At 45.6% G+C, this 25,043-nt stretch overlaps 1 protein-coding gene and 1 pseudogene across 3 annotated transcripts in view; one reads left to right on the top strand and one right to left on the bottom strand.

The window, feature by feature from the left end:
* The window catches only part of LOC124616008 (hemicentin-2-like), a 1,911,634-nt gene that overhangs the window by 935,613 nt on the left and 950,978 nt on the right, over nt 1-25,043 (top strand). The gene's annotated exons all lie outside the window — the stretch shown is intronic.
* LOC124617291 lies at nt 6,861-6,978 on the bottom strand (annotated as a pseudogene).

Here is a 25,043-nt window from a genome sequence, read left to right as displayed (position 1 = left end):
CTCTTCCCCCAAACAACCAACCAACCAACCAACCACCCCACTACAGCGATATGGGTCTGATGTCTTTCCACACTTCACTTCTAACATAGCGAGCTAAACATCATGGCAGATATAAGTATTGATACAAGGTATCGTGATATATACCGGGCCAATATCTGTTCTTCTGGTACTTCTTAGTATGACGTTTTTCGTTCTATATGGTCTGTTGTGCATGAGACTGTTTTTGGGCACTATGGCTGAAATTTGACAATATTCTGTGGACTACGTAGTCGTTTTAGCACGTTTATCTGGACATGAGTAAACAATAGGGTGCCCTCATAACCCAGCATGAATACATTGTCATTATCCCTCCGTTGTTCAGTAGCAGATCCGTTACAGTTTGGGAGAATGAGTCATAAATTCATAGTGACTTTTGAAGTGAAAAACTAGTCTTCTTGAAAGACATCTACTTAAATACCATTATGTTTATGCTCTCGAGCATCTTCATTGCTTACGAAATTATTAAAATATCCCTTGGTGTATCATGCCGTCTGTGAAGTACTTTGCTGTTACAATTTGTTCTCCTCTGAAGACTTTCCTCGTTCTTGTAACCAGAGCTTTTCCTGCAAAATTGACTTGTTTGGTGTGGAAAACTAAACAGTTGCACCTATAACTGCTTACTACGACCTGGTAAAGATGAATAACTGTAATCTTGAAGGGCAAATTTGTCTCGTCATAGAATAAAGAACTTACACATACTTTTTTGTTTAAAATTGATTTTATATTCTATTTTCATTTACCAAAGTCATTAATAGTAGCTTTGTTGGACACATTAATTGGACACATAAAATGACGCTGTTGGTATGAATCTAATGCTAACCTGATGGAATAAATGTTTTGTAGTTAGTTATAAATCGAATGTTTACAATTTATTCATTTGTTTCGTTACTATAGCATATAACTGTTAAGTAAATAATTACATCTACATCTACATCTATACTCCGCGAGCCACCTTACGGTGTGTGGCGGAGGGTACTTATTGTACCACTATCTGATCCCCCCTTCCCTGTTCCATTCACGAATTGTGCGTGGGAAGAACGACTGCTTGTAAGTCTCCGTATTTGCTCTAATTTCTCGGATCTTTTCGTTGTGATCATTACGCGAGATATATGTGGGCGGTAGTAATATGTTGCCCATCTCTTCCCGGAATGTGCTCTCTCGTAATTTCGATAATAAACCTCTCCGTATTGCGTAACGCCTTTCTTGAAGTGTCCGCCACTGGAGCTTGTTCAGCATCTCCGTAACGCTCTCGCGCTGACTAAATGTCCCCATGACGAATCGCGCTGCTTTTCGCTGGATCATGTCTATCTCTTCTATTAATCCAACCTGGTAAGGGTCCCATACTGATGAGCAATACTCAAGAATCGGACGAACAAGCGTTTTGTAAGCTACTTCTTTCGTCGATGAGTCACATTTTCTTAGAATTCTTCCTATGAATCTCAACCTGGCGCCTGCTTTTCCCACTATTTGTTTTATGTGATCATTCCACTTCAGATCGCTCCGGATAGTAACTCCTAAGTATTTTACGGTCGTTACCGCTTCCAATGATTTACCACCTATGGCATAATCGTACTGGAATGGATTTCTGCCCCTATGTATGCGCATTATATTACATTTATCTACGATTAGGGAAAGCTGCCAGCTGTCGCACCATGCATTAATCCTCTGCAGGTCCTCCTGGAGTACGTACGAGTCTTCTGATGTTGCTACTTTCTTGTAGACAACCGTGTCATCTGCAAATAGCCTCACGGAGCTACCGATGTTGTCAACTAAGTCATTTATGTATATTGTAAACAATAAAGGTCCTATCACGCTTCCCTGCGGTACTCCCGAAATTACCTCTACATCTGCAGATTTTGAACCGTTAAGAATGACATGTTGTGTTCTTTCTTCTAGGAAATCCTGAATCCAACCACAAACCTGGTCCGATATTCCGTAAGCTCGTATTTTTTTCACTAAACGTAAGTGCGGAACCGTATCAAATGCCTTCCTGAAGTCCAGGAATACGCCATCAATCTGCTCGCCAGTGTCTACGGCACTGTGAATTTCTTGGGCAAATAGGGCGAGCTGAGTTTCACATGATCTCTGTTTGCGGAATCCATGTTGGTTATGATGAAGGAGATTTGTATTATCTAAGAACGTCATAATACGAGAACACAAAACATGTTCCATTATTCTACAACAGATTGACGTAAGCGAAATAGGCCTATAATTATTCGCATCTGATTTATGACCCTTCTTGAAAATGGGAACGACCTGCGCTTTCTTCCAGTCGCTAGGTACTTTACGTTCTTCCAGCGATCTACGATAAATTGCTGAGAGAAAGGGGGCAAGTTCTTTAGCATAATCACTGTAGAATCTTAAGGGTATCTCGTCTGGTCCGGATGCTTTTCCGCTACTAAGTGATAGCAGTTGTTTTTCAATTCCGATATCGTTTATTTCAATATTTTCCATTTTGGCGTCCGTGCGACGGCTGAAGTCAGGGATCGTGTTACGATTTTCCGCAGTGAAACAGTTTCGGAACACTGAATTCAGTATTTCTGCCTTTCTTCGGTCGTCCTCTGTTTCGGTGCCATCGTGGTCAACGAGTGACTGAATAGGGGATTTAGATCCGCTTACCGATTTTACATATGACCAAAACTTTTTAGGGTTCTTGTTTAGATTGTTTGCCAATGTTTTATGTTCGAATTCGTTGAATGCTTCTCTCATTGCTCTCTTTACGCTCTTTTTCGCTTCGTTCAGCTTTTCCTTATCAGCTATGATTCGACTACTCTTAAACCTATGATGAAGCTTTCTTTGTTTCCGTAGTACCTTTCGTACATGATTGTTATACCACGGTGGATCTTTCCCCTCGCTTCGGACCTTAGTCGGTACGAACTTATCTAAGGCGTACTGGACGATGTTTCTGAATTTTTTCCATTTTTGTTCCACATCCTCTTCCTCAGAAATGAACGTTTGATGGTGGTCACTCAGATATTCTGCGATTTGTGCCCTATCACTCTTGTTAAGCAAATATATTTTCCTTCCTTTCTTGGCATTTCTTATTACACTTGTAGTCATTGATGCAACCACTGACTTATGATCACTGATACCCTCTTCTACATTCACGGAGTCGAAAAGTTCCGGTCTATTTGTTGCTATGAGGTCTAAAACGTTAGCTTCACGAGTTGGTTCTCTAACTATCTGCTCGAAGTAATTCTCGGACAAGGCAGTCAGGATAATGTCACAAGAGTCTCTGTCCCTGGCTCCAGTTCTGATTGTGTGACTATCCCATTCTATACCTGGTAGATTGAAGTCTCCCCCTATTACAATAGTATGATCACGAAACTTCTTCACGACGTTCTGCAGGTTCTCTCTGAGGCGCTCAACTACTATGGTTGCTGATGCAGGTGGTCTATAGAAGCATCCGACTATCATATCTGACCCACCTTTGATACTTAACTTAACCCAGATTATTTCACATTCGCATTCGCTAATAACTTCACTGGATATTATTGAATTCTTTACTGCTATAAATACTCCTCCACCATTGGCGTTTATCCTATCCTTGCGGTATATATTCCATTCTGTGTCTAGGATTTCGTTACTGTTCACTTCCGGTTTTAACCAACTTTCCGTTCCTAATACTATATGCGCACTATTTCCTTCAATAAGAGATACTAATTCAGGAACCTTGCCCTGGATACTCCTGCAGTTTACCAATATTACGTTAACTTTTCCTGTTTTTGGTCTCTGAGGACGGACGTTCTTTATCAACGATGATAATGTCCTCTCTGGTAAGCCGTCAGGTATTTTATCGTTTCGCCCAAGGGGGGGGTCCCTCTAACCTAAAAAACCCCCGTGTGCACGCCACACGTACTCTGCTACCCTAGTAGCTGCTTCCGGTGTGTAGTGCACGCCTGACCTGTCTAGGGGGGCCCTACAGTTCTCCACCCAATAACTGAGGTCGATGAATTTGCAACCATTATAGTCGCAGAGTCGTCTGAGCCTCTGGTTTAGACCCTCCACACGGCTCCAAACCAGAGGACCGCGATCGACTCTGGGCACTATGCTGCAGATATTAAGCTCAGCTTGCACTCCGCGTGCGATGCTGGTTGTCTTCACCAAATCAGCCAGCCGCCGGAAGGAACCAAGGATGGCCTCAGAACCCAAGCGGCAGGCGTCATTCGTTCCGACATGTGCTACTATCTGCAGCCGGCCACACCCAGTGCGTTCAATAGCTGCCGGAAGGGCCTCCTCCACATTACGGACGAGACCCCCCGGCAAGCACACCGAGTGCACACTGGCATTCTTCCCCGACCTACCCGCTATTTTCCTGAGGGGCTCCATAACCCGCCTAACGTTGGAGCTCCCTATAACTAATAGGCCCGCCCTCTGTGACTGTCGGGACCTTGCCGGAGAATCGGCCACTGGCCCAACAGGCGAGGCATCCTGTGGTGGCTCGGAAACGATGTCATCACCACTAGGAAGCACCCCGTACCTGTTGGAAAGGGGTAAGGCAGCTGCCACGCGGCCAGATCCCACCTTCGCCTTTCGGCCAGGCACGCGCGAGCCCACCACTGTCTGCCATTCACCCTGGAGTGATGGCTGACCGGTAAGATGCTCACTGCCGGAAGACGCAGCGACATCAGGGGTTCCATGTGATTCCAAGGCCACCGAAGTAGGCATAGGTCTCACCACAGTTGCCCCAACGCCACTACGAGCCGACGCCTGCGCCTCGAGCTCGATGAGCCTAACAGACAAAGCCTCCACCTGCCCCCGAAGAGTGGCCAATTCTCCTTGCGTTCGCTCACAACAACATTATTGTTTATTACATTTTCTGCCTCTTAAAACTTTCGAAAATCTTTTTCTTTTTTTATAGATTTTAGAGTCATTGAAATTTGCCTTAAGTGCAGCACACACATTTAAAAGAAATTATGCTTCTTTTTATTCTTGTCAAAAATTTAGTGTCTGTTATCAATTAAGAGTCACAGACTCCACTTAAATGTAATAATTACTTACATATTTGGTCACAGATATATTTAACGTTGAAAAATTGCAGTGACCGCATCCCTCTGTAGCTGGCAGAGGTGGCGCCAGATGTAGGATACTAACCTAAATCAATTTCACTGCAACTGGAATTTTTATTTCAGCCTATCATCACTTATGTGTAGCCATGTATGGAAGTGAAACATGGACGATAAATAGTTTAGACAAAAAGATAATAGAAGCTTTCGAAATGTGGTGCTACAGAGGAACGCTGAAGATTAGATGGGTAGATCACATAACTAATGAGGAGGTAGAAGGGATCGGTTGGTAGGACATGTTCTGAGGCATCAGGGGATCACCAATTTAGTACTGGAGGGCAGCGCGGAGGGTAAAAATCGTAAAGGGAGACCAAGAGATGAATACACTAAGCAGATTCAGAAAGATGTAGGCTGCAGTAGGTACTGGGAGATGAAGAAGCATGCACAGGATAGAGTAGCTTGGAGAGCTGCATCAAACCAGTCTCAGGACTGAAGACCACAACATCATCACTTATATTCAAATTTTTAATAATTGTGTATAAGTTGATGTTATTGTAATTCATTCAAAATTTCAAATTTTCACAGCCGCATTGTTTGTTGAGTGGAACTTCCTTATGGGTTTCAGCTGTACACCATTTTGAGAGGGATTACAAAAGTCTTCATATTAAAAACACTGCATATACAGAAAGTACGGTTATGTCACATCTAGTCATCTGTTAGCAGCAACGACAAGTTGAGTTTTCACTTGTCAACTGCTCATAACTGATGACTAGGTACACGAGGGATATTCAGTAATGCAACAAGTTGCCAAATACGTGCCACACTGCTGTATTTTGTTCAAAAGTGGATAATGACGTTAATAAGCTGGCTTTTCAGTGTAAATTCCCGGTAGATATACGCAAGTTCCTTTTTTCGGCTGTTAGATGGAACCTGCCTCGTTATACAAAGTGATACGTCGCAGCGGAAATGCAAAGAGTATATTTCGTGAAACTCCCTGGTAGGTTACAACTGGGTGTCGGTCCGGGACTCGAGAGAGTCGGGTTCGAATTCCAGTCCGGAAAACAAATTTAATATGCCAGGAAGTTTCATATCACCGCATCTCCACTGCGGGGTGATAATTATTCTTACCGATAGATAAAGATGTAATGTGTAGTGACGTTCAATGAGTATCGCAAATTTCGGTAGAAAAAAATGCAGAATTTGTCGTAGGACATCATACAATACTCCACCTTCAGCCGCTATAGTTTCATGAAGTTCTGATAGGTAGTGACGCTATATATAGCCAGTAGTGGTGGTGCGTTCCAGCTGCGATCTGCCATTGAGTTTCTTTTGACAGAAAACCAGAGTATCGCAGATATTGATAGGCGCTTGCAGAATGTCTGCGCAGACCTGGCAGTGAAAGAAAGCATAGATAGTCGTTGGGCGAGGCCTCTGTCATCATCGTACCAAGGTCGCGCAAACTTGTCCGATTTTCTGCTGGCCACATACATCTATGACTTCTGCATTACTGAAACATACGAACACTCTCAGTCTTGGTCAGTGGCTGATACATTCGAGTGGCGCCACCCCCCTCCCCCCGGTGAGGCCACGTAGATGGCTAACACATAAAAAAAAGCACTTCGTCGTCAGGCCACGAGTGGCCTGCCGGGACCATCCGATCGCCGTGTCATCCTTAGTGGAGGATGCGGATAGGAGGGACGTGGGGTCAGCACACCGCTCTCCCGGTCGTTGTGATGGTATTCTTGACCGAATCCGCTACTATTCGGTCGAGTAGCTCCTCAATTGGCATCACGAGGCTGAGTGCACCCCGAAAAATGGCAACAGCGCATGGCGGCCTGGATGGTCACCCATCCAAGTGCCGACCACGCCCGACAGTGCTTAACTTCGGTGATCTCACGCGAACCGGTGTAACCACTGAGGCAAGGCCGTTGCCATGGCTAACACATACCTACGAGAAAAGTCGCGGCGATTCTAGTGCTCTCTTTACGTTATTTGGTCTGTCATTTGTTTGAGAAAAGTCGCGAATATTATACTGTTTTTCGATTAAAAAAGAGACTAATGGGAGAGATTCTTCAACACACGCAAACGAGCATAGACGCCCTTAACGGTCGTGATTCTGTTATGCAAGCGTGGTCTGTTTGTCCTAGATCTGACTATCCTACTTTGCACATGCTGTACAAAATATTTGCTTGTCTACCTGCATCTATTGCTGGAGCAGAAAGAAATTTCTCAACATTTCGGCGTACAAAGACACGGCTGAGGTCGACAATGAAGGAGGACCGACTTAATGGCTTAGCTCTGTTGAACACTCGCCCTGAAACTGATTGTCCCATTGACGATGTAATTAACCAATTTGCCGGGAATAATAGGAGCATATAATTCATCGTTTAAGGAAAAGAGCCGCAATTTTAACTTGTTTATATCATGAAACGTCATTTTCTTGTATATTTGTACAGTCAGTTTAATTAAAACTTTCTTAAACTCTGCATGTGACCTGATTATTTTTACTACAGTAAAGGTAAAGGTAGGAAGTTTTTCTGTATCCGCCACTGCTCTAGCTGGACCAAGAATCGTAATCAAACACCTCGTTGCTCAGCTGGACGTCTCTGTTGTATTGCAACGGTGAATAAAACAAATCTGCTTTAAAAAAAAGTATTGCGGTAGTTATCGAACGCCCCTATGTTCAATAAACGCAGTGTTTTTAATGTGAGGGCCTTTATAGGGCCATTGAAAATGACGAATAATTGAAACGCATAAGGTAGTACCAATCAACAGTGAGGCTAAGAAAATGTTTAATTTTGAATGTAACAAGGCCGCTACGTCTCATACTGCATTTTTTCAGATCATCACTACTTTACAAAGTTATTAGAAATTGCAAAATGGGGTGGATGTGACAAAGCACAGAGTGGTGTTGGGTACCCCCAAGTTGCATCCCTCCCATGCCTCAGATCACGGACCCGGGTCTTCTGGTGGAAGCAGCGCTAAGAGGAGGGATACAGCGACCAGTGCAGAAGTCGTGTCACCTCCACAACAGAGGCGGCGAACCGTTGTAGGTATCACGCGGAGCAAGGTATTCTCCGCAGATGGGTCGGCGGTATCTGGCGATGCGGTCCGATGCTCCGGAACAAATTGAGCGGGCGGCGACGGGCGCAGCTGATTTATGGGCCGGCGCCCGGGGCCATTTGTCAGCGCAGCGCCGCGACGCCGACACCGACGCCGGCACAGACACCGGACGCAGGCCGCCGGCCACGCGCAGTCGGGGGCCTTCCGGCGCCCCGAGGGCCTTCCTGCTCAGACATGCTCGGTCAAGTGGCATCGATGCACTTCACTCACCTCGAATCGCCCAGCTGCGAACCAGTGAACGGATACTATCCGAAGCTGATGAAGGCAATGTTGGCTTCAGGTGCTGAGAGGGGAACGTCTATTAGGTCCAATTAATTGCCACAGTAGAAGTGTAGAGGAAGCATACAAAGAGGGTGAAGATCAATTGGAAAACTCACCAGCAGTGTAGAAGCAAGAGGGCTATGAGTTCCCAAATCATTTATTAACTTCACTGCGTGCCTGCATTCACAGGCGGACCACTGGTCGCTCAGACCAGCCCATCTGCTTCGCCTCTTTGCCTGCGGCCACCGGCGACCAGCTGGCAGTCTATACCTGTAATCCTCCCAGTCACTCAAAGTGCAGGTTTGCACTTAGATGTGTGGATAAGCGGGTGACGCACTGCTAATGCGGCAGGCAGACCAAGAGTGTGGATGCGATCCTGAACTCTGTGCTCAATCACATGTACAATAAGGTAACAAAAGTCATGGTGTACCTTCTAATATTGTGTCTGACCTCCTTTTTCACAGCGTAGTGCAGCTAGAGGGAGAGACGGGTAATATACAACATGTAAAAGAGCAACGAGGGAATAATAAGAATGGACGACCAAGAATAAAGTCCTGAGATTAAGAAGGATGTAAAAGAGGGATGTAGTCTTCCGCCCCTACTATTCAATTTGTTCATCGAAGAAGCAGTGATGGAAATAAAAGAAAGGTTCAGGAGTGGAATTGAAATTGAAAGTGAAAGGATATCAATGATACGATTCGCTGATGACATTGCTATCCTGGGCGAAAGTGAAGAAGAATTGCATGATTTGCTGAATGGAATGGGTAATCTAATGAGCACAGAATATGGACTGACAATAAATCGAAGAAAGATGAAAGTAATCAGAAGTGGTAGAAATGAGAATACCGAGAAACTTCACACCAGTATTGATGGTCACGAAGTAAATGAAGTTAAGGAATTCTACTAAATAGGCAGTAAAATAACCAATGACGGATGGAGTAAAGAGGATATCAAAAACAGACTAGCACTGGCAAAAAGGGCTTTCCTGTCCAAGAGAAGTCTATTAGTATCAAACGTAGGCTTTAATTTGAAGAAGAAATTTCTATGAATGTACGTCTGGAGTACAGCATTGCATGGTAGTGAAACATGGACCGTGGGAAAATCAGAGCAGAAGAGAATCGAAGTATTTGAGATGTGGTGCTACTAACGAATATTGAAAATTAGGTGGACTGATAAAGAAAGGAATGAAGAGGTTCTGGGCAGAATCGGACAGGAAAGGAGTAAGTGGAAAGCCGGCCAGTGTGGTCGAGCGGTTCTAGGCGTTTCAGTCTGGAACCGCGTGACACCTACGGTCGCAGGTTCGAATCCTGCCTCGGGCATGGATGTGTGTGATGTCAGGCTGGTTAGGTTCAAGTAGTTCTAAGTTCTAGGGGCTGATGACCTCAGATGTTAAGTCCCATAGTGCTCAGAGCCATTTGAACCATTTGAATATGTGGAAAACACTAATGAGGAGAAGAGACAGAATGAAAGGACATCTGTTAAGACATGAAGGTATGACTTCCATGGTACTAGAGGGAGTTGTAAAGCACAAAAACTGTAGAGGAAGACAGAGATTGAAATACATCCTGCAAATAATTCAGAATGTAGGTTGCTACTCCGAGATGAAGATTGGCACAGGAGAGGAATTCGTGGCGGAAAGCACCAAACCAGTCAGAAGACTGATTTCCCTCCCCCACCCCCCACCCCCACCCCCAAAAAAAGAAACAAGTGCAGCAACCCAAAGTGTCATGGAATCAACGAGTCACTGGAAGACCCTACAGCCACGCAGCGTCTCTAGGCGTCCATAATTTCACAGGTGTTTCCGGTGCAGGATTTTGTACATGAACTGACCTCTCGATTACGTCTTAAAAATGTAAAGCGACCTTGGTGGTCAAATTATTCTCTGGAATTTTCCAGAATGTTCTTCAAACCAATCACGAACAACTGTGGTACCGGCGAAACACCGCAATGACGTCCATAAAAATTCCGTCGTTCTTTGGGTACATGAAGTCCATGAGTGGCTGCAAGTGGTCTCCAAGTAGTTGAATATGACCAGGACTCAGTCTATTCCATATAAATGGGGTCTGCGCCACACTCGAACCCTACCATCGGCTCTTACCAGCTGAAATCGGGACTCATCTGACGAGACAATGGTTTTCCAGACATCTAGTGTCCAATCGAAATGGCCACGAGCCCACATACTGGGGCTAATTAACCTTCACGAGTCATGAATGTTGTATGCTGAAGTGGTGCCAGGCCGACGAGCTATAATACCGTCTACTTACTTGCTCAGCCCTACCACATCACTGATATTGTTGTCTTTAGTTCGAAGATAGGTTTATCGCAGATCTCCGCACTGATGTGTCCTTTGCAACCGTCTTCTTTCCTGCAGAACTACTGCAACCTACATCACCGTGAATCAGCTTACTGTTGTCAGACCATGTTCTCTTTGTACCATTTTGATCCTCCACACTTCTGCCTGTCACCAGTTTATCGATTCCATGGTGCCGATGGTTGTGTCCTGTCAACCTGGTAACTTGTGGGCCCGCCGACATTTAGCCATGGTGGTTTCAAGTACTCAGAAGTTTCACTGGGAAGCCCTTACACATCCTCCTTACAGTCCCGTTCTCTCGTTCGTCGATTTGCTTCGCACGAAAAGGTGCACGAGTGCGTACAACCGTTACCGCAACATTTTTTCCCAGAAGGCACTGACCGTCTTGTCTCACAATGGTGTATGTATTAACAATTGTAGCTCTTACTCTTGAAATAATAAGCAATTTACTTACTTTCTTCGTCCATCTGTCACGTTTCCATTTATAATTTTGTGAATCGTTTTGGGATCTCGCGAAATAAAGGGGTCAGACGACAGCTCTCACAGGAGTAGATAGCGTCGTGTGCCTTGTAACGTGTGTTAATGTAGTCAGTACTTCTTGATCGAAGAAGTTATAAGGGAGTACGAAAATCTACAAGACTTGAAAGTACGTTATTGTCAATTTTATTTAGGTACTAAAACGTTTTCTTATGGAGCATTGCCTTTAAGTTAGGGTGCACACGAACGACACAGAGTTTTCGAGGTTTTGTAGAAGTCTGTAATTAGAAATTTGTTCATGAAGAAATTGGAAAGTGATGTTTCCGACATAATTCCCCTGTAGATTTTCCCTGTATCCCTGTTTTGTTGTTGCTAGTACCCAGGTGGAACTGATCGCGGCCAGATCTCGGAATTTTTCCTGACGGTCATACCTACAGGGTCTTCAGTTATTGTCTTCGGAAATGTGACACATTGAGCCTATTTGTACCAGGTCAGGGTGAGTCGACCGACTTGATATGTTAGGGTAGCAGAACAAACAATAAACTCGGGTCCTCCAATAAACTATTCCAGTTCACTTAAGCAGCAGTACCTCGCATAATTTTTCTCGCACAATGGACATCATCAAGAGTTTGTGGCATTGGGCCAAGATCACCAGTATGATTTCGCGCGACGTCAGAAATTCTCTGTAGCCAGAAGCATAGGAACGTTTTATAGATGCTGGAAACACCTCTCATCAGAGGAACACCACTCGACCTAACACTGATATGAAAAAAGTCATGGGATACCTCCTAATATCGCGTTGGATTTCCTTTTCCCCGTCGTAATGCAGTAACTCGACGTGGTAGGGATTTAACAAGTCGTTAGAACTTCCTGCGGAAATATTGAGCTACCCGGCCTCTACAGTCGTCCATAACTGCAAAAGTGTTGCCTGTGCAGAATTTAGTGCACGAACTGGCATCTCGATTATGTCCCACAAACCTTCTATGGGACTCATTTAAGGTGATCTGGGTGGCCAAATCATTCTCTCGAATTGCCAGAATGTTCTTCAAAATGGTTGAAATGGCTCTGAGCACTATGGGACATAACAGCTTAAGTCATCAGTCCCCTAGAACTACTTGAACCTAACTAACCTAAGGACATCACACACATCCATGCCCGAGGCAATTCGAACCTGCGACCGTAGCGGTCTCGCGGTTCCAGACTGAAGCGCCTAGAACCACTCGGCCACTCCGGCCGGCTGTTGTTCAGACCAACTATTGTCATCCATAAATATTCCATCGTTGTTTGGGAACATGAAGTTCTTGAATAGTTGCAGATGGTCTCTAGGTAGCCGAATATAGACATTACCAGTCAATGATCGGTTCATTTGGGCCAGTGAACCCAGCTTATTCCATAAAAACACAGCCCACACCATTATGGAGCCACCATCTTGCACAGTGCCTTGGTGTCAACTTGAGTCCATGGCTTCGGTCTGCGCCACCCTGAAGCCCATCAGCTCTTACCAATTGAAATCGGGACTCAGCTGACCAGGCCACCGCTTTCTAGTCGTCTAGGTTCCAACCGATATAATCAGAGCCCAGGAGAGGTAAAGCAGGCGACGTCGTGCTGTTAGCAAAGACATTCGCGTCGTTCGACTGTAGCCGTTGCCCATTAATGCAAAATTATTCCGCACTGTCTTAATGGATACGTTCTTCGCACGTCCCACATTTATTTTTGCGTTTACTTCTCGCAGTGTTGTTTGTCTTTTAGCACTGACAATCCTCCGCAGACGCCGCTGCTCTCGGTTGTTAAATGAAGGCCTTCAGCCACTGCTTTGTCCGTGGTGAGAGATAATGTCTGGAATTTGTTGTTCTCGGCACATCCTTGACACTGTGGATCTCGGAACATTGAATTCCCTAACAGTTGCCAAAATCTAATATCCCACGTGTCTAACAGCAAGTACCATTCTGCTTTCAATGTCTGTTAATTCGTGTCGTGCAGCTGCAATCACGTCACACTCCTCTTCACATGATTTACCTGAGTAGCTTCACCAACACACTGGCCTTTCGTGCCTTGTATGCGTCATGCTGCGTCGTCTGTTTTTATGCATATCGCTGTCCTATGAGTTACGTCCCCTCAGTTAAACCAGTATAGTAGGCCTCGATGGCCATTCATTTAGCTAACGCCTCATCTGCAGGCTAGATACGAGATCCTATCTCCCAGTTACAGACTCTGCAGTACACAGTAGCTAACAGGACCAGATAAGGGCCAAGGTGAGGAATGATGCGATATGATAGAAAACAAGTATCGGAAATAAAGGAAGTATAATTTATTCTGACCACGCAAATTCAGTTGAATTTCTATCTTTTTATCGTTTCCGTACATTGTATTCATGCAAACCTGAGTCTGAAGACACTTGACAATGGCAGGCATGCATTACCATTTCTACGTTTATTTACTGATATCTCCAGCAAGCGGATGAGATACGTTGCCTCTGGTACCTGCATTGTGTGCTAGTACAGGAGAGTGAAAGTCAGTTTTGTATTCCGTGTTGGATAATGTCACGTTTACGTTAAATACAATCTGATACATTTTGAGTAGATTTTGAGGAGAGGAAGTGGATTACCGGGTAAAATATGTGTGTTCAAAAGAAAAGGTAGGGAATCACACTGTATATATGACAGGAGTCTTTAATCACCAGAGTCCTGTGCGCATAAGTTATTTTAGCGAACCAGGCACATGAAAATCGCAGGGCGACATATTCGGGCTGTAGGGTAGATGCTGTAGCAGCTTCCACTTGAACTTTATGATTACACTTTGTGTGACCTTGGAGACGTGTGGACGGACGTTATCATGGAGCAGAATCGCTTCCTCCCTGAGCAGCCCAGGCCGTTTGCTCTTGATGGACTTGCATACGCTATGAAATATCTCACAGTACACATCACTGTTGATAGTTTTTCCGTAGTTCAGGAATTCGATGAGTGTCAGGACTCGGACGACGGATAAGACGGCGAGTACTACTTTGCCTGCTGAGGGCACAGCTTTGAATATTTTAGTGGGAGATGAAGACGCTACATTTGCGTCCTTAGATGTATTTCTACGTTATCCCAAATCGGCACACTCACATTTCTTCCGGTTTTCTTGTTACGACCATCCGCACCTTTTCATTAGAACACGTGTGTAGGGTGCTGTTTAAAAAGACGTATTGCGGTTCACATATCTGTAAGGAACAAAATTACAAGATATGCGATTAATTTTGAAAAGATAAGACGGCTTCAACTTCAACTCCTTTATTCTCAGGCGTGACAGGTTTCGGAGCATTTTAGCTGCGTCATCAGGCGCAATAAAATAATGTTCCGATCGAGAAAAGAGACACGGATGATCCAACGTTCATCGTCAACAAGTTTTCGCTGTAGGGGACATCAAACATAAAATAAAATGGAACGCTCCCTTAGTACTATGAGTAACAGTATCAGGAGAGGTACTAAAACGGTGACCAGAAGAAATATGATCAGGTGAAATCTGAGCAGCTAACGGTCCATTACTTGCACACAGAAAGCGTAAAGAGGATTGTGTAGCAGGCGGCGTGTGAAGTAGTACCTTTTACTAACAGCTAAACAACTTTTGCTTGACAGATTTCTTATTTTGATTTGAACAGTTGTCTCGGGCGTTTGAGGTAAATGGGATACCTCGCAAGGCCCTTCAGTGCTAAGACCACGGAAATGTTTCCTTTTCCAGTTTCTTCAAAAATAGAGAGGTTATGTGACGAGCTGAAAATACTTACAATTGAAACTTTATTTCGCTTCTAAGTCAGCTTGTGGCTTGTCTGTCAGCACTGTACGTCGCTTTTACAACAATGCCACTTACAGTGAACATCGATACTTCTTTGCGAGGCGCGGGTCGTGGAGGTGGTGGGGAGAACTCGTTATTTCGACGCGTCAGGGGTCGATTGGGACGTCCCAGACAGCAAACGACGTCGTGTTGTGACAGGGCGCGGCCCAGCGCAGCGCCGGAGGACGCAGTAAATCCTGAGTCAACGGCGGGCGCGGAACTGGGTTTGTTTGCCGGCAAACACGGCACGGCCGGGACAGCAGCGGCGGCGGCGGCGGCAGCGGCCTCTCCCTGGGGGCGGCCGGCGGGCTCGCTGCTCGACAAAAGCGGCTAACGACTGCCCGCCTGGGTCAGACGCTGCCGCAGCCGCTGCTGCCACTGCCGAGTACAGGTCGCGGCCACCACTGCGCTAAGCGCGAATAATAACTCGTATCCTCACCTCTGCTGACGCTCTGTATTGTCAGTAAATGTCGCGGCATTGCATAACTCTGCACACTCACACTGTTGGACGACAATGTGGCAACACCGCGAGAAATGCATGTTTGAAAATAAATGCAGGTGCAAGCCAAGTCTGCAGGTTGCAGTGTTGTATCTGACCACAAACGGCACCTATGCAGTGTCCTCTATACGTTGCTAGTGTCAGTCGCGGTCAGAAAAGTGTTCTGTATAGCTGTGAGCGCACTGTATGGGAGCTAAGTGGGCAAGTTGTTTGAGCGCGTATACTGGATGCTTCTGTGACCAGGGGAGGCGAAGTGTCCGGTGTTTCAGGAGGCACCGCGTAGGAGATTTATATCGCGGAGAATACATACGCTAAGTCACAACGGGGACAAAAGCGTATCCTGCGTGATCGTGACGGACGGTCATTTAAGAGGATTGTGATAAAAAAAAGGGTGGACGAAAGCTTCAAAAGTCACTGCAGAACTGAAAGTTGGACTCTCGAACCCTGTGAGCACCAAAGCAACTGGAAAGGAGCTCCATAAGCTCCATAAGGGCGACCTGGAATTCCAAAACTACTCATCGCTGATGCAAATGCCCGTAACAGGAAAATGTAGCCGGCCGAAGTGGCCGCGCGGTTCTGGCGCTGCAGTCTGGAACCGCGAGACCGCTACGGTCGCAGGTTCGAATCCTGCCTCGGGCATGGATGTGTGTGATGTCCTTAGGTTAGTTAGGTTTAACTAGTTCTAAGTTCTAGGGGACTAATGACCTCAGCAGTTGAGTCCCATAGTGCTCAGAGCCATTTGAACCCTTTGAACCAGGAAAATGTGGTGTCAAAGCCATAAACATGGGTTATAGAGCAGTGGAAGAAAGTAATTTGGTGGTATGGGTCTTGTTTGAGGCTTTGAGGCTCTGAGCACTATGGGACTTAACACGTATGGTCATCAGTCCCCTAGAACTTAGAACTACTTAAACCTAACTAACCTATGGACATCACACAACACCCAGTCATCACGAGGCAGAGAAAATCCCTGACCCCGCCGGGAATCGAACCCTGGACTTGTTTGAGATTGTTTCCAACTTCCGTCCGAGTATATATGCAAAGAGTGAAAGGTGGTGGGTATTTAGTGGCGATTTGGACTCTCGTATCTTTGTACTCCAAGTGTCGTATGGTTACTTTCCAAGGTCGATCACTACCATAGCTTATATGACCATTTAAGCTGATCAGGCCTACCCCACGGTATAATCTTTGTTCTGCACAGCTGTTGCTGTGTTCCCAGACGTCAGGGCCTCTCAATATTGTTGAGATTTAGTGGTCTGCTTTGGAGAAAATGTTGCATGATTGTTATTCATCTCCATCATCGTTACTTGAATTTACCGGCATTTTGCACGAAGAAGTGTATAATATTCTCTTGAAAGCCATATAGGACCGGCATTTATCCATTCAGAGACGACTGTAAGTTGCCAACGGGCCTCTTGTGTGTTGTCTTTGGGTGGTTCTATACTACTTGTTTACCCACTGTACAGACTGGTTTTGCTAAATGGAAACAAAGTAGTGGAAACCAACCATGAGAGCACAAGTTCATGTGGACATATGGAAATAAATGCATGGTATAATTCCCCAGCGTATTAATAATTCACCATGCCTATGAAGTAGAATGCAATGCACAGCGAGCTATGATGAGAACAGCTTTACACTAGGTGTTTCGAAGTGACTCCCACGGGCGTCTAAGCAAGCGCAAGCACTTGCGCCAGTGACTGGCATACACGTTCAGATGTGTCATCCAACAAACCAGTGTCTTCGTAGGCAGCATGAACGTGTGGTTCCAGTGTCTGCACCTGAAAGAGTTGAGGTCTGGTGACCAGGCGGGCCATGTGACTCTAACACGTTGTCCGATCCATCAGCCTGCGTAGCTGTGACGAAGCGCCTCCGCACGGAAGTGGGGAAATGAATTGGAGGGCAGTGACCACATCATGGTTCTATTGCCATAGAGAGGTCTTCCAGAAGGAGAGGGACGGTCACCCACACGAAATACAGACATGCCTTGCCTGTGAGGGATTGTCAAACTGTTAGTTCATTTAGGCAGTCGCGAATAGTGTTCTGAGGTGAATTTTCGATGCTTGAGAGATACAACGTCAAACATCTTTTACCTCTACCTTCCAGTGGGTGTGTTTCCCCTGGAACGCATTTCCAGCCATACCACACGACCTCTGTTCTTCTTCTTCTTTTTTTTTCTCTCAGTAATAGGTTCCTTAGTTTTGCCGCCACTTACCAAATTACCCTGTGTGTATTCAGTAGACAGAATTACACTGCGGGCACATTATTACGATTTCCTACCGGGTGTTGATCCAAAGTGAAAGGGCAGTGTCGGTTACTGAGCCCGTCCGCCTGCTTAGCTGGGTGGCAACATGTTCGCCTCCCATGCAAGCAGACCCGGATTCTATTCCTGGAGGGGTTGGAGACTTTCTCCGCTCGGGGACTGGGTGTTGTGTTGTCCTCATCATCATTTCATCCTCATCACCGGCGGCCAATATGGTGTCGAATGAAATAAGACTTGCACTACGCGGCCGAACTTCCCCGAATAGGGGCCTCCCAGCCAACGATGCCATACGCTCATTTCCTTAACCCCCACGCAAAAAAATCAGTTAAACTAGGCGTCACACCCTGATTTGATATGCTACAGAAGTCTGCGATCTTAATTTTTTTAAAAAAAAAGAAAACAGTAAAATACCATGCTGTAGACAATGAGTCAAAAGATTCTCATTCATTATTTACTCGCTCTCACAATATCGTATGCCACATGAGTGCAAAAGAGAGCGAGCACATCACAACATGCAGAAAACATGTCCTTTTCCTTCAGGTCAAGTGACGAGATCCCGTGGCCTTTGGATCGGAATAAAACTGTCAAGTATACATGCTTACAACATAAATGTCGGCTGTATGCTTGTTAATGATTTACTCTACGTGATGGGACTATGTTCGGTATCTACCTCTCAATGGATATCCCACTACAGTACGACGGACTTGGGTTTTATTTATGGACTTGCAGCATTTAACATTGTTCATTCTTTCATAAACATAACGTGCGAGAAGTTTTTGTTGTGTCATGAACTCTTTAAACTGTACGTAACACGTAACCAGTGATTGTGCTCATATAACGGGAACAGAAATATTATTTCATTACACAGTGTATACGAGGATTTTCATATAATAGTAGTAATAATAATAGTAAAAGCAATAATAATTTATTTACATTAGTTGATAGTACATCGCATGTATATCCAAGTAACTGAATTTTTGAGAAATACACCACATGAAAAGCACTAAGCAGGAACCTAATCATTTCTTATCATTACAATTAATTTCCAGCATCCCTCCACAGCACCGCATCTCAGACACTTCTATTCTCTTTTTTCTCGGTTTTCCCACAGCCTATTATGTACATCGATGCAATACTGTACTCAGAACCATCCCTCTCATATTAAGGCCGATGTTTGATATTTGTAGAATTCTTGTGGCCAGGATTGTCTTCTTCATCTATGCTACTCTTCTTTTTATGTCGTCTTACATCGTCCGTCATGTGATATTTTGCTTCGAAGACAGCGGAATTCATTCACTCCGTCAGTTTCGTGACCCCCAATTTTTATTTTAAGCATATCGCTATTCTCATTTCTGCTATTCATAAATATTATCGGCTTTCTACAGTTTTCTGTCATTGCACAGTACGATAGCTGCTATACACTGCCTACTCGTCAAATATGGGGTGCCTAGGAAACCTGCTTTCTCGAATCCCCAGACAACAATTCAGGTAAATCGTATAAATGAAGTTTATTGCAAAAGGAAATGACTACAGTTCTTAACTTTGTGTTAAACAGATGTGTCGCAAACAAAGGGGAAAAGACAAAGTAAGAAAATGGCTGGTTCAAATGGCTCTGAGCACTATGGGACTCAACATCTTAGGTCATAAGTCCCCTAGAACTTAGAACTACTTAAACCTAACCAACCTAAGGACATCACACACACCCATGCCCGAGGCAGGATTCGAACCTGCGACCGTAGCAGTCCCGCGGTTCCGGACTGCAGCGCCAGAACCGCTAGACCACAAAGTAAGAAACCTCTTCAGTATAGACAGTGCTACATAGTAGAAGCGAAATATGACTTAGTCTTCAACTGGGCTGCGGCCAGGCGGCGCGGCTCTTATGTCTTCATGTCAAGGTCGCTGCCGTCGGGTTGTCCTAGAGAGGGGTGGGTACGCGTGCAGTTGGCTGACGTCTCCTTCACGGCCCTCTCTGTTCTAAGGTTCCCGATCGGCAAGTCGGCGCTTGACTTTACGCCGCAACAGTAATCACTTCATTCATTACGTCCTACAATTCTTCTACTCTTTGACTGAGGATAGCAGTGTCATCAGCGAATCTTATCATCACTGTGCTTCCACCATGAATTTCAGTCCCTCTCCTGAAAACTTTATTTTCTTCACTGCTTCTTTGATTCGTGGATTAACAGCAGGAGTGAAAGACTGCTCCACAGCATATAACCTACCGAAAATTAGAGAACTTCGGTCTTTGACCTTCCTTTAACATTTTTCGCCTTTCAATCTTGTACGTTCTGTATACTAGCTAACCTAGCAATGCTACGCAATTGCTAAATATGTATGGAAATTGGATATACATGTAAATTACATTCCATTCGGTCTGTCCAACCCCCTCCTTTTTCTCTCCGCGCATCACCTCCTTCTCTCTATCTCTGTGCATCTCCTCTTGCTCCCTCTTTCTCACTCCCTATCATCTTCTCTCTCTTATGTTTATTTTTCTCCTCCTTCCCCATCCTATGTCAATTTTCCCTCCCCTTCGTCCATCTCCTCTTTCCCATCTCTCTGACGTGGAGGCTTGTTTAGTCTTTTTACAAACAAGACCTTAGTTGGGAAATGAAGGCGCTTAAAATGAATGTGTATATCGGTTGGGTTCAGTGGTATACAGTGTATGAGAGAGACCTCTACAGCTGCTGTATTTGTGAGGACACTAGATTCAATGTCATTATTTCGCATCGCTTTAGTGTTCGATAGCAAGGATACAAAGTTTCGGACGATTCAGATTCCATATTAGTGTGCTAGTCGTAAGCTAATCCGCCATTATTACAACTTTTCTGTTTTATGTAAAACTGACTGCGAGAAAGGAAACAAAATAAAGTGTTCTTGTGTATACAATTTGTTTAAAAATTGTATATAAGATGAAAGAATATATATATATGGGAGAAACAAACTGTCTAATTGTTTACAAGCTCTTATGTCAGAGCTAAAGGAGAAAACACACAGCACACTACGCCGAGAGATTCTCTTTCTCGCAACCGGTTTTAGCAGAAAATATATACCTCATCAAAACGAACCCTTACTCGTACGAACGTTCATTAGTGTACCGTGTAAGTGTTTGAAGTAACTCGGTCAAAAGTATTGGAGATTTTAGCTAACCACGTTCCTCTAGTATGTACGTATCAGAGTATATGTAGTTTATACTGTGCATACTGTGCATCCATCCGAACGTTTATTTAAGTCTCGTGTTTGAATCTCTAGTAAATCGATCTAGAACTTTGCAAGATTACTGATGGTAAGTTCCTACTGCGAAGGTCATTGGTCCCTAGGCTTACACACTACTGAATCTAACTTAAGCTAACCTACACTAATGACAACACACACACAACCATGCCCCAGGGAGGACTCGAACCTCCGACGAGGGCAGCCGCGCCGAGATTACTGAAAACAAAGTTTCTTTTCAGAATGGGATTTTCACTCTGCAGCGGAGTGTGCGCTGATATGAAACTTCCTGGAAGATTAGAACTGTGTGCCGGACCGAGACTCGAACTCGGGACCCTTGCCTTTCGCGGGCAAGTGCTCTACCATCTGAGCTACCCAAGTGCGACTCACGCTCCGTCCTCACAGCTTTACTTCTACTAGTACCTCGTCTCCTATATTCCAAACTTTACAGAAGGTCTCCTACGAACCTTTCAGAACTAGCACTCCTGAAAGAAAGTTGGTAGATCACTTGCCCGCGAAAGGCAAAGGTCCCGAGTTCGAGTTTTGGTCCGGCACACAGTTTTATCTGCCAGGAAGTTTCAAAGTTTCTTTTATATATCGTATACATACAGTATATTTATATATTATACTGTAAATATTAAAAAAATACTGTGATCAGCCACAACATTATGGCCTGTCTAACAGCCGGTATGTCCACCTTTGGGTCAGAGAACAGCGGCGAAGCGTCATGGCACGGAAGCAGCGAGGCCTTGGTAGGTCGCTGGAGGGCTGACAACGCATCTCCACACACGCACAGATAAATCACCTGATTTCCTTAAATTGCGGAGAGTGGGGCGATGGACTCTGACGCCACGTTCAATCACAACCCGGATGTGCCATCGGATTCAGATCTCGCGAGTTGGGGGCGGTGGGGAAGAACATTAACTGGAACTCGCCACTGTGTTCCTAGGACCTCACTGTGTTCCTGGCCTTGGAACTGGGTGCATTATCTCGCTGAAGAATGCCTCTGTCGTCGGGAAACACGATCGTCATGAAGGAGTGCAACCAGTGTACGATTCTCCTTGGCCGTCGTGGTGCCTTTCTTGAGACCCACTGCACCGATGGATGCCCACGTGAGTGTTCCCAAAGCATTATGGTGCCGCCGCCAGCTTGTCTCCGTCCTGCGATACAATTGTTAACGAGCTGTTCCCCTGGAAGACGAAGAATTTGCGCCTCACCATGGTGAAGAAGGTATCGGGATTCATCAGACCATACAACGCTCTGCCACAGCGCCCTGTCCAAATGGCTCAAATGGCTCTGAGCACTATGGGACTTAACGTCTATGGTCATCAGTCCCTTAGAACTTATAACTACTTAAACCTAACTAACCTAAGGACATCACACACATCCATGCCCGAGGCAGGATTCGAACCTGCTACCGTAGTGGTCACGCGGTTCCAGACTGAAGCGCCTCGAACCGCACGGCCACACCGGCCGGCGCCAACGTCCAATGTCGATGGTTACGTGCCCACTTCAGTCACAATTGCCGACGTCACGGTATTAATATCGGCACATGCATGGGTCGTCGGCTGCGGAGGCCCATCGTTAGGAGCATTCGATGCAGTGTGTGTTCAGACAGTCTTGTGCGCTACCCAGCGTTAAAGTCAGACGCTAGTTCCGCCACACTTCTCCGCCCGTCCTCTTTTGCCGGTCTGCCCAGCCTAAGATGTCCGACGTCCGTAATGAGTGGTTGCAGCCCAACCCGACGACTTTTGGAAGTGGTTTCACCTTGGTTTCGCCACCACAGCACTCCTCGAACACCGCCAAGTCGTTCAGTTTCCGAAATGCTCGTGCCGAGCCTCTGGGCCGTCACAATCTGCCTTCGGTCGAACTCAGATAGATCGCGCGCATTCCGTATTCTACACACTGACAGCATGTTCACTCATACTACACGCACGGTGCGCGTGTCTGACTGGCAGTCATTCCTCACCATGTGACGCCGCTATCGACTAGATGGGTTTATATCGATAGTAGGTCGGTGGTCACAATGTTCTGGCTATTCAATGTATATAGCATATTGCAGACGGAGTCCACGAAACACATTGGGACCTCCAATTAATTGCTGTTTATTAAACTGTCCAGCCAGGTCAATATCAGTGGCCTTTAACGACCTGTACACAGGTACACTGCGCCGCCAGCGACGACGGTAACCTAGACGTCGCAGAGGCATTGCTGAGGCACGTTAACACACCTGTGTACAGGTCGTTAAAGGCCACTGATATTGACCTGGCTGGACAGAGTAATAAACAGCAATTAATTGGAGGTCTCAATGTGTTTCGTGGACTCCGTCTGCGATTCACCTATGATGTGCAAGCAGTGTTTGGAGGCTCAACATGGCTTACCTTGGCTATTGTTTGTGGCAATCATGCTGACTATGGTGGCCTTGAAGCATTTCCAGACGCTAACATTCCGGCCTTGGAGACGTGGAGTATTGCTGAGACTACAGGACTGTTGGCTAAACAGCCTTATGGTACATTGGTCCCTAGCATGCCATTTGTTTTGTCTACTAGGAAGAAGAAGAAATTAAATGCTGATGAGTACCTATTTATATGGGCCAAAGTCGGAAATGTCAATTGTAAAATAAAGATCAATGGTGATTGTATGTTGTATTAAAGACAAAATAGTTCCTTACCTCCTTTCCTTATCTGCTTTTTAAAAAAATATTAACAATTATCATATAACTGGTGACAACATGGCCACCACCAGGCAGCGCGTGACCTTGAACTGTACGTAATGTCTCTGACTAGGAGTATTTTGTCTGTGCTGTTCAAGCTCTTTGGCCAAGATGGCGGTGCCCACGGGCGCACGGGCCTTATGTTTATTACAGCATCGGGTAAAAATTTGAAGTAAAAGTGTCAAGTACTTTTCGAGATTTTTGGCAACAACTTGTCTTTATGTAGCAGTACAGATTACCCATATTTCTCTTTTTTCTTCATCCTAGTTTCTTGATACGTTGTAATATGAAACTTTTGGGCAGATTAAAACTCTATGCTAGACAGGGAATCGAACCTGGGAAAGAGTGTACCTGAAACCTGTGTCCGTTCCTCAGCGTTTGTAGGCGTAAACATTGGCTGAACGAGGGTAATTCCTTGCATCGAGAGTTTTCAGCTTCCATTGCTGTTTTCATTCAAAACTTAATCAGTGGCTGGGTTCGATGCAGGGACCCAGGCCGTTTGGTTACTAGTCAAAGACGCTATCGCTAGCGCTCGTACGTTGTTAAAAATCGGTGCGCGGTCTCTGTGTAGCTGATGCTTCTTTGTACCTGAGGTACTTAGAGTGGCGCTGCCCCGGGTACAGCCCGTTGCCCGTGGCAGCGCAGCGCCGCTGAAAGCAGTGCCGGCCACGGCGTCTGAATTCGGCGCACGCGCCGCGGCTAACGTGTTTAAGTGGGCGGAGAGCACAGGTAGCGCCGCGCTGATTGCCGGACACCGCCCCCGCAGGCTCCGCGTGCCCCGCATCGCGACTAGCCTCCGCCCCCGCCTCCGCCTCCACTACCGCCCCCAACAGTCGACCGCCGCCGCGTCGGACCCGCGCAGTCGTGCGTTCAACGCTCGAGATGTCGGCGAGTCAAAGGGTCCTGGAGGACCAGACCTGGGACGCCGCAGAGACCAGCGCACAAAGTTACGCCAGCTACGGCCACCGCCGTCTCTGTGAAGACGACACTCGAAAATCTCAGCAGAGGAAGTCTGTCGTAGAGATGGAGTCGCTGCAGCGGTCTATGGCTGTACTCAGCGACAACTTTTGGAGACTACGTCCAGCTCTATCCCAGTCCGTGAAGAATTCACTTTGTACAAGGCGAGGCAGCTAAGACAGAACACCCCAAATATTTCCAGAATGAATACCTATATCGAGGTCAGTTTTCGCCAAATTATGGTTGACAATATGGCGAATTTCCTGACGTTCGCAAGTAATTTTTACCTATTATGGTTGCCGAATTACGACGCAGACTTCGTTTCTTTCTCAATGAACTGTACGAGAGGATACAACTGCCCTATGTTCTATGCAACCCGCAAT

This window comes from Schistocerca americana, chromosome 5, assembly GCF_021461395.2.
Source record: "Schistocerca americana isolate TAMUIC-IGC-003095 chromosome 5, iqSchAmer2.1, whole genome shotgun sequence".
Classification (NCBI taxonomy): Eukaryota; Metazoa; Arthropoda; class Insecta; order Orthoptera; family Acrididae; genus Schistocerca; species Schistocerca americana.
The sequence above is the reverse complement of the archived record's forward strand: the minus strand, read 5'-3'. Positions and strand labels throughout refer to the sequence as shown.